At 35.2% G+C, this 13,884-nt stretch overlaps 1 protein-coding gene across 1 annotated transcript in view; it reads right to left on the bottom strand.

Annotated features, from left to right (window-relative positions):
- Positions 1-13,311, bottom strand: part of LOC148949392 (ras-related protein Rap-2b-like) — an 85,788-nt gene extending 72,477 nt beyond the window's left edge. The window contains exon 1 of the mRNA XM_089092947.1: positions 13,276-13,311. The gene's annotated coding sequence lies outside the window, so the exon portion shown is untranslated. The remainder of the gene's footprint in view (positions 1-13,275) is intronic.
- Between the last annotated feature and the right edge of the window lie 573 nt (positions 13,312-13,884).

Raw genomic sequence — 13,884 nt, 5'->3', positions numbered from 1 at the left:
CTATGTCAATTTTTGACAATAAAAAACTCCCCATCTCAAAATTATTAACAAATTTCAAATTTTATTCTTTCTAATGACCTTAAAGATTCAGATTTTGATTATTTAACTTTCAAATTTCAAAAACTTCTGTTTTTTTATATCTCACAATTCTTATATCAACTTTTGACAACAAAACACTTCTCAGCACATGAATTTGAATAAATTTTATATTTCTATCTTCTAACAACTTTGAATTTTCAGATTTTATAACTAAACCTGAGTCAGATTTTATTCAATTTTGTCGAAGATTTTTACGGATTTTCAGTTTTTGTCGTAAAGATTTCAGAAATTTTAAATTTTTATCGTGTTACTTTCACATTCCAAGAATCACAAGAAAATCCCCAATTCTTCAATTCTTGTGTCGATTTTTATCGACAAAACCTTTCTTATTTCATGAGTTTCTGGGAATTTCTCATTTTTTTTCCTTCTAAACTTTTGAATTTTCAGGTTCCTTTAGCTAATGCTTTCACATATCAACAATGACAGTTTTTCAGAATTCCAGATTTCCTATGTCAATTTTTGACAATAAAATCCTTCCCATCTCAAAATTATTAACAAATTAAAAATTTTCTTCCTTCTACTGACCTTGAAGATTCATATTTTGATGATTTAACTGCCAAATTTCAAAAACTTTGGTTTTTTTTTTAAATCTCACAATTCTTACATTAATTTTTGACAACAAAACACTTTTCAATACGTGAATTACAGTAAATTTAACATAGCTTCCTTCTAGCGACATTCAATTTTTAAATTGTGTAACTAAACCTTTCAAATTTCAAGAGTCAGATTTTTTTTAATTCCACAATTCTTATGCCGTTTTTTGACGACAAATCATTTCCTGATTCAAGAATCTCGTCGAATTTCTAATTTTCTTCATTCTAACTCTTATGAATATTCAGGCTTGTATAACTAAGCCTTTAACATTTCAAGAACCACACCTTTTTTCAAACTTTCATAATTCCTATGTCGATTTTTGACAGCATAACACCTCCCAATTCAAGGATTTTAAGATATTTCACATTATCTTCCTTCTAACCAATTGAATTCTCAAATTTACATAATTGTGACGTTCTTATTATTTAATCCTAAAGAGACCAAATTCCTCAAATAAAAAGAGAAATAGCAAAAATTTTCGGACCAAAATTGAAAAGACGAAATTACTTAACAAAATTGAAAAAGACGAAAATTGCTTAAACAAAATTTTTAAAAGTCAAAATTACTAAGGCAAAATTTGAAAAGACCAAATTAGAAGAAAAAATGAAAATTGTTAAACCTTTAGGATAAGAAATTAGAAAAGAAGAAAGTGCATGATCAAAAATTGAAAACAAATTTAGTGGAAGAAAAAATTGGAAAACGAAAGGCGCTCTACAAAATTGAAAATCTGTATTTTCCTTCAACGAAAAATTAAAATTTCTGAGTATTTTTCGACAAAAATTGAATACCAGCGAAATTTGTACGAAAAAACCGAAAATGGCAAAGATTTTGCCATCTAAAAACAACTTATTTTATAACTTTTTAAAAAACATTGAAAATCTGTAATTTCGCTCGACAAAAATCGGAAATCGGTGAATTTCTTCGACAAAAATAAAAAAAATTTTGCGAAAAATTGGGAAATCTATGAAATATGCTGAAAAGACCTGAAATTTTGTGAATGTACTCTACAAAAAAAAATTAGATGTTCGAAATATTTACAACAAAATTAAAATCGAAAATTGAATTTCCTAGACAAAAATAAAAAATCTGTCAAATATTTGCAACAAAAATTGAAGAAAACCAATAACAAAAGTAAACTCGAAAAAATAGAAAATCTTTGAGATCTTTACGACAAAAAACTCAATATCCTTGAAATTCCTCTAGAGTAGTTTAAAGTATTTGAAGTCTTTACATCGGAAACTTAAATATCTGAATTACCTCTCAAAAATTGAAAATGTTGGTTAAATTAACCCTAACCCTGGTTAAATTAACCTTTGAATTTTCTTAAATTTCATTTTTTGTTGAGTTTATTTTTTTTTTTTTTTTTTGTAGAGCTGCTTCTCAGACTTTAATTTTTTTGCTAATTTATTTTGCATGTTTTCAATTATTGTTGGAAAAGTTCTAATATTTACAATTTTTCGAGTTCTGTCGAAATATTTTCAATTTTTGTCGAAAAAAATTCACAGATTTTCAATTTTTGCTGTAGGGCTTGCAAAGATTTTAAATTTTTGTCGAGGACACTTACGGATCTTCATTTTTTTTTGTCGTAAAGATTTCAGAGGTTTTCAATTTTTGCGAGTTTGTTTTGCTTTTTTTGTTTTTTATTGTAAAGATTTCGCTTATTTACAATTTTTTCCTAGGAAATAAACAGATTTTCAATTTTGTTGAGTGAAATCACAGATAATTTTGGTCGCAAAGTTTTGAATTGTATTGTTTCTAGATGGGAAAATGTTTACTATTTTTAATCTATACCAAGGAAATTCAATGAATTTTAGTTTTTGCCGAGAAAATTCAGAGATTTCAAATTTTTGTCTAGCAAATAAACATGTTTTTAATTTTGTTGAGTTTATTACTTTTTCAATTCTTTTTTTTGAATAATTTAATTTTTCTTATTTTTTTCATGTAATTTCTTGTTTTTATATTCTTGGTCCTGAAGTTTTCCCCATTTTCAAATTTTATTCAAGCAATTTGGCCTTTTTAAGTTTTGTTTGAGTAACTTCGAGTTTTCCAACTTTTACTGAAGAAATTTCTTTTTTTTCAACTTTTATTTAAGGAATTTTGTATTTTGCCAATTTTTGTACAATTAACTTGAAATTTGAAGGGTTTAGCTATTTCAAAAAAAATGAAAATTCACAGGGGTAGAAAGGACAAAATGCAAAATATGCTGAAATTGTTGAATTGGCAAGTGTTTTGTGTTCAAAATTGGAATTTTGGAAAAAGTGAACATTCTGAAATTCTGAAAGGTTTGGTTGTAAAAATATGACAATTCAAAATCGTTAGAAGAACAAAAGGCAAATTTTTTTTTAAATTATGGAACGCCAAGTGTTTTGCGGTGAAAAATTGAAATAAGAATTCTGGAATTCTTAGAAAAAAGCTGAGAATCTTGAAACGTGAATGGTTCGTTTACTAAAATTTGAAACTATAAGTCCGTTAGAAGGAAGGAAATATATAGTTTTTTAATATTTTGGCAGTAGAAAGTTTCATTGTTAAAAATTGACATAAAAACTATTATTTTTGAAAAAAAACTATTGTTCTTGAAATGTGGAAGGTCTAATTATAAAATTCTGCATCAGTTGGCAATCAAATTACTTTGCAGAGATGTGGGTCTTTCATAACAAATTGCTAATATGTAGCCTTGGTTATTTTTTTATACTTTGTTGTGTGACCGCAGGGATATTTTGGAGCTTCAGAAACATGCTTTCGGCTCGTTTTAATAGAAATAATGAGTTTTTGATGCGTTGGGATAGATCTTTCTATTATATCAGCTATTAGCCTGAGTACCCAGACTTTTTAAGACTTTCCAAAGAAAAAAATAACAACACCAACCACCCTTGGGAACAGTTTCATAAATTTTCCTCAATTTATCATCTAAAGATGCCTGCTTTGGGCTGCTATTCTGCTAAGTTGAAAGTTGCATAAGATGCCATCTTTTGTGAGGTTATAGGATTGCTGCTATAAGTTTTTTTATTCAGGCTTTTCCCTAAAATTCTTTTTGGCTCTCAGTAAAATGAATTAAACAAAGCTCCCATGAGTGTCACAAAGCCACTCAAATGAGAATTTTTTAAATACATTTCAGATGGCATCAAATTAAATCTTATTGCCCAATGTTGGTTAAAAAGTCGGTATAGTTAATCTCAAAGTTTTAGTAACGCTGAGTACGACACGTTAATTTTTACAGATTTGGAAAATGGAGTGGAGAGGAGTGGGTTCAAGTGCCTCAATTTGGGCCCTGTTGACCAGAGGGAGTGGACATGGATCATACACTGTGTTGATCAAAATGGATCAGTAGTATGGGGTCGATGTATTCCAGAAGCCCATAGCAGAATCCCATAGGATTTTTAGAAGCCCCTGGTTTCTGGAAGGTCCATAGGATGGTTTCAGCAATACAGGTGGCAAGATTCCTACAATACCCAGGATTCATACGACATGCCCTGGTTTCCTGTAACACCCCCCCTCCCGATTCTGTAACACCCGGGATTCCCGTGAGGCTATGGAAAACATACTCCTGTTTTAAAATGGTCAGATATAATACAGGATGACGCAATCGTGTATGACTAACAGGTCTTACATCATAGGGAATTTTAACCTTTGTAATTGTAGTTGGGACTCATGCGTGACTTAGTGGATTAGTCGGAAATAACTTAATGATAGCACACACGTGGGTATTGTGTAGTGACAGCTTACACATAGGTCTTACGCAATGAAAGTGCCAAGCAGAGGAATTTTTTAAGACATTTTTTTTCAAGACGTTTTCTAAGACACTTCAAGACGTTTCTTAAGACATTTTTCTTCAAGAGGTTTCAAGAGGTTTTTTCTAAGACATTTTTTCTGCAAGACGTTTCAAGAATTTATTTTTCTTTCAATGCATTTTTTTTTTCTCAAAGGATCATTATATCAGCCGATTTTTGTCTTCGTTAGGACTCGAAAGACCAATTTCCATCCAATAGAACTGTGCCTTAATCAACTCGTCTATGAAACGCTTTCCAATATTCTTTTCTTAGGAATACATTATAGGAAATAACCAATTCTATACATTAAGAACCCTATTTTTGTGCATACTAGAATGATGATAGCGTGTTCCTACGGGTACAATAACTGACACACAGACGGAGAAAATCATTTACGAGAAATTGCACCTGTTCATTTAGTAATGCTTTTTAGGGAGTGATAACAGATAACATTGCGGGTTGCTCTTAATGTTTTTTTTTAGTAATAAAGACGAAAGGGAGGATACAAGACGCTTAAATAGTGTAAACGTTCACATATTGAACATTATTCCTGGACCAAGGTATCTAAAAAGACACACATCATTGTAAATACAAAACTTATTAATAAAAACAAATTTACAATCATTAGAAAAAACACAGAAAAAAAGGTTGAAAACACGACAAACGAAAAAAAACTAAAACATGCGTGAATTAGATAAAGATGGGACTCCTAACAATCATTTATAGAGGGAGGGGTAGATGTTAAAGCAAAATTTAAGCCATATTAAGAGATATTAACGAAAATACCCCCTTCTTTTAGAAATGACTATGAATATTCACCCGCCGTGATAGTATGCTTATTTGAGTAATATTTTCTCATCACATTACCCATAATATCGGTATAGGTAATTTTTTAGGTTCTATTGAGAGCTTTTAATGAAAAACTCCCTCACCGGAAGCCACCCCTATCATAATAAATCTCCAAAACACCCCATACCACCACGGCTTTGCGTGCCTGCCCCCTGCCATCCAACATGGCATTCCCCTCATCACCCCCTAGGACGTTTTCATCCTTTTTCCCTCCGAAAATAAGGCTATAAATCCAAATTAAACACTGTTTTTTATTTGAACAGCGGAAACTTGCCATTTTATTGCTAGAACATGATACTCCAAGGCGATTCACGTCACAGAGGATTTGAAACATTTCTTGAACGAGCCTACTCCCTATTTTAACTGGTTTTATAAAAATTGGCTGCATGATGACACCCTGCGACACCCGTCAATTGACACCAGACAATTGACAACCTATGCTACACTATTAATGCTCCGCGGTTACCCCTTGACATCACATCATCATCTTCCCCCCCCCTCCTAGGATATTCCCCCCCTCAGACATATCTGTTTAAAATTACGCATTCAATCCATTTTTTCAAGTTTTCGTAGGTAGAGTCCATTACGATCAGGGCTTCCACTTCTAGGGGAAAATCCCTATTTTAGGGGAAAATCACTTCTTTTAGGGACACTTATTTTCAATCTAGGGATTAAGGGGAATATGAGGTAAATTAAGGGTTCTTAGGGATATTCAGGGAAAGTTAGGTTTTTTAAAGTGAAGGCTGAAATATTCTCACAGATTGCATATGCTCGGTCTTCTTGAAAATTCTTTTGTCCCAACTCTGCCTTATGTCGTGAAAATCAGCGTGAAATTTCAAACAAATTGAATTTTTGAATTTATTTTTTAAACCCATCATAAATACAGAAATTGATGGAAAAACAACAACAGAAAAGAGAGAGAAAAAAAAACATACAGTTAATGGTTCAGACAAAGCAAATACACATACACATCAATCAAAGTGACGAGAGTAGAGGTAGCCAAGGATGGCTGCTACCCTCCAACTTAGCACAATACTTATCAAGCAACTGATTAACTGCAGAAAATGGATCAGTTACTTCATATTGCCGGATCAGGTACGGATTACTCGTTCTCAATGGAACTTGCAGTAAAATCTTCAAATATCTGAAGAAAATTCTGCGGATTTTAAATTTATCTTCATTACGCAGAAGTTTCTAAAATGATGTTATATATAATATATGTGGCTGCACGGCACCATTATAAATTCTAGCCAGTGAAAACCTATTAAGATTTCTCTTCGAAGAAATTGTGGCCCCATTCACAGTTCTAATTTTACGCTCTATATGTGTGATGATTAGCGAACGGATAGATGACAGTGTGTCACCGATGGGCAGTCCCAAGTATACTAGTGACTTTACAGGCTCAATAGACAGAGATCCTAGTTGAATGTGAGGTAGAACAGATTTATTCCAATTAAACAGCATTACTTCCGATTTTGATACATTAAAACTAAGGCCAATATCACCATACTGAGATGACAGGATATTAGAATTACTTTCTAGGGAAGTTATTTGCCGAGAAAAATTCAAGATGTCATCCGCAAAACCAACTAAGGTCATATCTATTCCTTTTAGAATACAGCTTGTAGTGACTTAATGACTAAATACTATTATTAAACAAATCTGGTGAAGAAATCGCACCCTGTTTTATACCTTTTTTTACATGGATTTTCCTAGTGGGTTCTGCATTAGGAATGCATAAACACACATTTAATTGGCGATACAGATCATAAAGAGGTCGAACAATAGCTGGGTCGACACCATTTTTCCGTAATTCTAGCATTATCTGCGCATGTATGCCCGAGTCAAAAGCGCGGCGTGCGTCATATTCGCCAATAGCCGGTGATTCATTAGAAATGTACACATCGAACGGAATAGTTGCTGCAACATGTAATGCGTGAGTACATCCCATTCCTGATTGTAAACCAAACTGGTGGGGAGGGACCTTGCAACACTTCCTAATGTCACCTATTATTAACACTTCAAAAAGCCTGAAAAAAACAGAGGATATTGTTATCGGTCTATACGAAGAAGGTTCTGTTGCGGGTGTTCATTTTTTCAGTATAGGCGTTATGGATCCTAAGCAAAATAAATATTGTACAACACCATGCGTCATAATAATCTGGTAAGCAATTGCAAGATGTTCAAATAAAAGGGGACTACCATTCAATAGATGATGTGCACGTATTTTATCAGCACCACTTGACGATTTCTTCTTTAATTTTTTGCACACTTCCCGGATGTGACTACTATTCACAACAAAATAATTTAACTCTTTTGTAAGGAGGGGACTTAGTTGCTCACAAAACATTTAGTTTTTCGACTCATCTGGGGCTGCAAATTCCGCACTAAAATAATCAACCCAAACTTTCTCACCAATCTCACTGGCAGTCGGATTATTATACTGAGCAGGCTTTGCACGCAAATTCCAAATCAGATTAGGATTATCCATAATTTTCGACACTGTTTCAAGTTGTAAAGCACTGCTATGTCTACGCAGTTCTTTTGAAAATTTCTATCTAGTAAAAATATGAATTTGATTGACTGCACCACTTTTAGTCCTGTCACATTCATGCCAAATTTGCAGCCAAAACTTGGCCACAGCCTTTGCATTCACCATATTAGAATTTTGGGCCCATCCTTTTACTCAAGATATACGGCGCAATTCAACACTCGAAACAGCTGAGCTTTCAGCTGTTTTTAAAGCGTTGCATATTTCAGCAAAGTTTAGGTTCAATTGCAGTCTTATTTCACAATCAGGTAAGTCAGCATTCCACTGGAGCAGATGAAAAGGGACCTTCATTTTTCCGAGGACTTTGTCACACCTTTGTTGGAATAAAGGGCAGGAGACCTTTTTCCAGTCACTCACGAGCTTCGGTTTAGGTTTCGGCGGGTACGTATTCACAGTACATGTTATAGTGACAGACAGGGCCAGATGATCTGAGTATATTCTGTCAAGTCCTACCTGTACGGTAGGTAGCTCAACGTTAAAACTAATAGCGTGATCGATGTTAGACACAACCTGAGAGACACTTATAAAAAAATATTGCTTGTTTTTCATGGCTAGCTTGGATCGATTAGGAAGTGAACTTAGAAGCACTTGGGCACGAGAGTTGCTACTGTCTTCAACGTTACAGTTAAAGTCCCCCAAAATCACTAATGGTAAACCCTCCCTTAGTACTTTCTTTCCGAGTTTCTTGCAAGCGATAGCAAACTTTTGCTCCGAAACAATATTATTGTAATTAGTAGGCAGTAAAGATTGGCTACAATGAAATCCCCACACTTAATAAGCTGGAAGTGTTCACTTTGCAGGAGACAGGCAGGGGGGAGGGGAACAGATTTGGAGATTATAGCAAGCCCTCCTGAAGGATGTCCGTGGTTGCTGAATTTGAGTGCTGGCTGTATAATATAATGATGATCTGAAGAAAATTTTAGCAAGTTGACCCTGAAAGTTGACACTGGCTTCCGTGAGAAAATGTTCTTGGAGGCAAATAAGGTCATATTTCGTGGATAGATCACTAAGAAATGGCAATTTTTCCAGCACTTTACCATTCATATTCCAAAAGTACACCTTGCAGCCCATTAAGATACAGGAGGCATAGACGGCTGTGCTTGATTAAATGGGCATGAGGCGTGGTGGCAATTGTGCTTTTTTGAGCTACAATTTACACACATTTGGGGCTTTTTACACGGGCTAACTCTTGAAGACATCTGAACAGTGCCGCCACAGTGTGAGCACTTTTCTTGTTGGTTGCAGTTGGCAGCGATATGACCAACACTGTGACATTTAAGGCAGCGCTGGGGCAGGAAACAGAACTCCTCAACCCTGAATAGCTCAAGATAGATTTTAAGGGGATTGGGAATAGCATTGTCCGGATCAGCACGACTCGGGTAGTATAATTTGAAGACTCTAGCTACTCGGCTTAGCTCGTTTTCATCTAGAAAACTAGGAATCCGCTTTACAATACCTACAAATTGAGGCACTCTCACTTGGGTGTCAATTTGCTTACTACTCATGGCCTGGGCTAGTTGTGTTGCTGAATCCCGTGACTTTACAAGGATTTTCCAGTCATTGTTGCTACGCTTTAGAGTAAGAGTGTCCGAATAAATCCCACTTGGGCACAGCTTGCTTATGAACTTTTGCCTAGCCTGCGGCGAGTTGAGATCAGGTGGCATATTTTAAACCACTACTGAGTAAAGAGGCTTCCGTTGAGTCACTTGTGGTTTAAGAGAAGGAGGGGCTAGGGACATAGTGTCGGAGATAACAGCACACTGTTCAGACACTTTACTTAATTGATCGGAGAACATATCTGTAGCTAGCTTGATTTTTCCGGATATCGAGTATAATCCAAAATCGATGCGTCGACACAGTTCATTAACTTTGACTCGAATGCAAGCACTGATTTCGTCTGGACATGTGGGAACTTCCTGGGGATCCACAATAACAAATTGTGGTAATGATTTCTTGTCTTTGGCATATTGGGACAATTTCTTGGTCATTTCAACAATATTATCGTTGTCGTTGGCAATTTTCCGGAATACGTAATCATATCCCAGTTCGCTCCCGATAGAGATCAACTTTTCTTTCGCGTTTAATATGTCCGTATGAGAGAAAAACTCCACGGCTCTTTTAACAATTTGATCTATTTTGATTCCCGTTTGCATCGAGCGATACATAAAGTTCAGCACAGCATTTCGTACAAGCGTCGCCATCGCACCTTCACGTCATCAGGCAAATCGCAATCCAGTAATCAAATTCCAGGTACTGAAATCACCCAGGAACAAGGGAAGTGTAAGAACCCCTCACCTATTCACCGCAATTTGCGGGTAGCTAAATACCGGCGGGCACAATACGACGCTTACGAGGGTTCCTTCCCCTCTTCTGCTTGTTCCCAGTAGAAAATCAGATGCAACTTAATGATATAGGGGAAATTGCCGTTATAGATGACACCCCAGTCAACTTAAGAAAAAAGAAGGCGCTGGTGAGGATGTCCGAAGAGAGAGACCTATTCTAGGGATTGGAGGATATCACACAATTTAACTTAACTATAAATTTGTCTATTAAAGGGTACAAATCAATATGAAAACAACCTCAAAGTAGTGCAATAGCTTTATCCCATTAACAGCAAACAAGCAAAATCAGGCACATACACTCTGGAAATAACATAGATGGCTCGTACATTCTATATCAAAGCTAAAAGCGTGAAATGACATTCATTACTCATTAGGTATTTAGTAGTTTAGGTAGCATAGTATTTAGATTATTTTTAAGCACTGTCTTTGATTGTTATTAACTGCTGACATAAGGGAGTATTGGTTAGGCTATGCAGCAATTGTAGAATAGGAGCATGCAACCTATGCCTATGCACTTACCATTAGGGATTCTTTCAATCTGGTGGTGATCTCTTTCTCCTGTGTTCATCTGAAAATCCGCAGGGGACTGTCCAAATAGAGCACCAGCTGCCTTTGTAAAAAACAGCTCATGTAATTCATTCACTTTTGAGCTGAGTGGGGTCTTGCATTGACCTGAGCTGGACCGGAGTGGGGTCACCAGTGAATGTGTTCTATGATGAGCTGTTTTGGTAAAATTCTACTTTAGCTACTTTTGGCTATTTTGGAAAGGGGTTAGATTAGGAAAATCAAACTTTCAGGGATGGGTCTACAGGTTAAAGTATGTCCAGGGAAGGTATTCTCAAGTACCTACCTCCACTGCTTCTCCCTCTAAAGGGTCATGAAATTTGCCTACATGACAGGTCTATACCCATTGAAATTTTGACAAAACAAGATTTTACCTTAATTTTCAGTTATCAGTTTATTTCTCTCTGGTTTTAGCTCTGAAAATGCAATTTCAGTCATTTGAGCAGAATTTTAAGACATATAAATAGTTTATTTCTGAAATTTAGGAAATGTATTTGCATATCTTTAAAACCTTATAGGCTAAATTGGGATTGAGCAAAGTTGTGAAGCTGAAAACAATTTTGTTGTGCTTCATTTAAGTAGAAAATCTATTTTGCAAGGTTTAACTTTTATAACTCACATATTTTGAAAGGTCATCACAGGTCAGGACCCTGTAGAGGGAGAAGGAGTGGAGGTGGATACTTCAAAGTATCTTCCCAGGACATACTTTAGCCTGTAGACCCATCCCTGAAAGTTTCATTTTCTTAACCTAACCCCTTTCCAAGATAGTCAAAAGTAGCTAAAGTAGAATTTTAGCACTGTTTTTTTACAAAGGCAGCTGGTGCTCCATTTGGATGGTCCCCTGTGGATTTGCACATGACCACGGGAAAAAGAGGTCACCAGCAGATTGAAAGAATCCTGAGTGAGTGGACTTTTTAATGTATCATTCTACTATAATAAAGTCATACAGATGACTTTTTACACCTGCTGCTATTATAGAGCAAACAGAAATAAAGTCTTACAAATGACTTTTTGTTGTTTTCTCTATGTATCAGTGGGGTAATATAATTTCTTCTGTATGAAATTTTAGTGGATCATATATTAAATAAGAAAACCAAAATGTCTTTTGTATAACTTTATTTGTACTTCTTAACAATAATTTGATGATTAAAAAGTCATACAGAAGACTTTCTATCATTTCTCTAGAAATAGAAATATATAATTACAAACATACAAAGTATAAAAAGTCATTTGTAAAGCATAGCATATATTAAATATGTGACCTAACCTAGGTACCTTTTTCTCCCCCTAAACCCCCCAAAACAACAGTTTAAATATTGCCAACACACTGGAAAACACGCTACGCATTAATTACTGCATAACAGTGTCTTTAATTAACCCATACAAAATGGATTTTCTGTTGTATCTCCAGTTTGACGTATATAAAAGAGTGCATTTAACATAAAAATACCAAGTTGTCTGTAGGACTTGTTCATGTTTGCTATATAATAGTACAAGGTATAAAATGTCATCTGCATTACTTTATTCATGTTTGCTCTATAATAGTGTAAGATATAAAAAGTCATCTGTATGACTTTATTCATGTTTTCTCAATAATAGTGAGATATATAAAAAGTCATTTGTATGGCTTTATTTTTGCTGGCTCTATAATAGCATGAGGTATAAAAAGTCATTTGTATGACTTTATTTATGTTTGCTCTATAAAAGAATGAGGCATCAAGTCATCTGTACGACGTTTTATGATTCTACGTAATAGGAGAAAGCAAGATATTGTCTTCTGTTTGACTTTATACTACATTCTTTCTAAGAGTAAATGACAATTTTCTATTGCTCAGATATAAAGACAATTTTTTCTATATTGTCATATGTAGGTAACCCTGAGTGGGGTCTTGCATTGACCTGAGCTGGACCGGAGTGGGGTCACCAATAAATATGTTCCATGATGAGCTGTTTTTTACAGAGGCAGCTGCTGCTCTATTTGGATGGTCCCCTGCGGATTTCCACATGACCGTGGGAAAAAGAGGTCACCAGCAGATTGAAAGAATCCTGAGTGGCCTGAGTGGACCTATGCTATAATTGTGTTAAAACTGTGGAAATAAATCTGGTCCTTAATCTGTAAAACAGTGGAGATCACAGAATTTTGTCTGCAAAAAGTCAGAGTTTACACCAACATCAGTATGTGTTACCTGTGATATCTGTCTCAAAGATTATTAACATTAGCACCAAAGTGGATGTTGATACAGGCAGGATACAGGGAGGTGACCTAGGTCGATGGGTGAAAGGGCAACAACTGTAATTTTTCAATGCTAAAATTTTCTTTCAGTGTTATAAATTCCCTTCTATGATTGTGCACTCCAGTTAGAGAACATCTGACCTCTTTAGGAGTAAAAAAGAAAAAGTAATTATGCTACAAAAAATGGATATTCTTATTAATTTTGTGACTGCAGTAATTTTAAACAGGTCAGAAGGGCTTCAATTTAATTAGGAAATAAGAAAATATGATTCAAACCATGAAAATACAATTTTCAACTTGATAAATGGCAGGCAGTGATGTTTCGTCCTGACACAAAATGGAACTCTCGATTGCTTAGCTCAAAAACCAAGGCAGGAAATGACATGCCAATAGATAGACCTAGACTCCAGCTATGTTCTGATCGCAGAAGCAAGTACACAAAACATTTACGGAAGTCGAAAGACTTGTTTCTAACAAGTACGGTCCTGAACGACGCTAACCTAAGGTCACCCTCCTATACAGCATGTGACTTCTGTGCCCAAAGTTAGGGACAGATGCTGGTGCTGGTGCAAACTGTGGCTTTTTTCAGACAAAATTTACAGACCATACTGTCTATAAAGGACCCTACATTCTGTTCAAACTAGCTCTGAGTACCCTTATTTTTAATCTGATAAAAATAAAACAATAATATTTAGTCTAGTCTTTTGTTCATGTCCACTGCCTGCCACTTGCCATCTGGAATCATGTAAAATCTGCTGTTTTGCCTCGGACTGCAGCAATGTGAAAGTACCAAATTAAAGTATTTTGTTAAGCTAGGTTTAGAGAAAAACTTCTTTTGTGTTGTTTTTACTTGGGTTGGTCCCTCCTAGGTTAGAGGACATCAAA

Source organism: Artemia sp. Qi Xiang Cuo, chromosome 8 (genome assembly GCF_049724085.1).
Source record: "Artemia sp. Qi Xiang Cuo chromosome 8, ASM4972408v1, whole genome shotgun sequence".
In the NCBI taxonomy this organism is placed as follows: domain Eukaryota; kingdom Metazoa; phylum Arthropoda; class Branchiopoda; order Anostraca; family Artemiidae; genus Artemia; species Artemia sp. Qi Xiang Cuo.
This window is presented reverse-complemented; position numbering and strand designations above follow the sequence as displayed.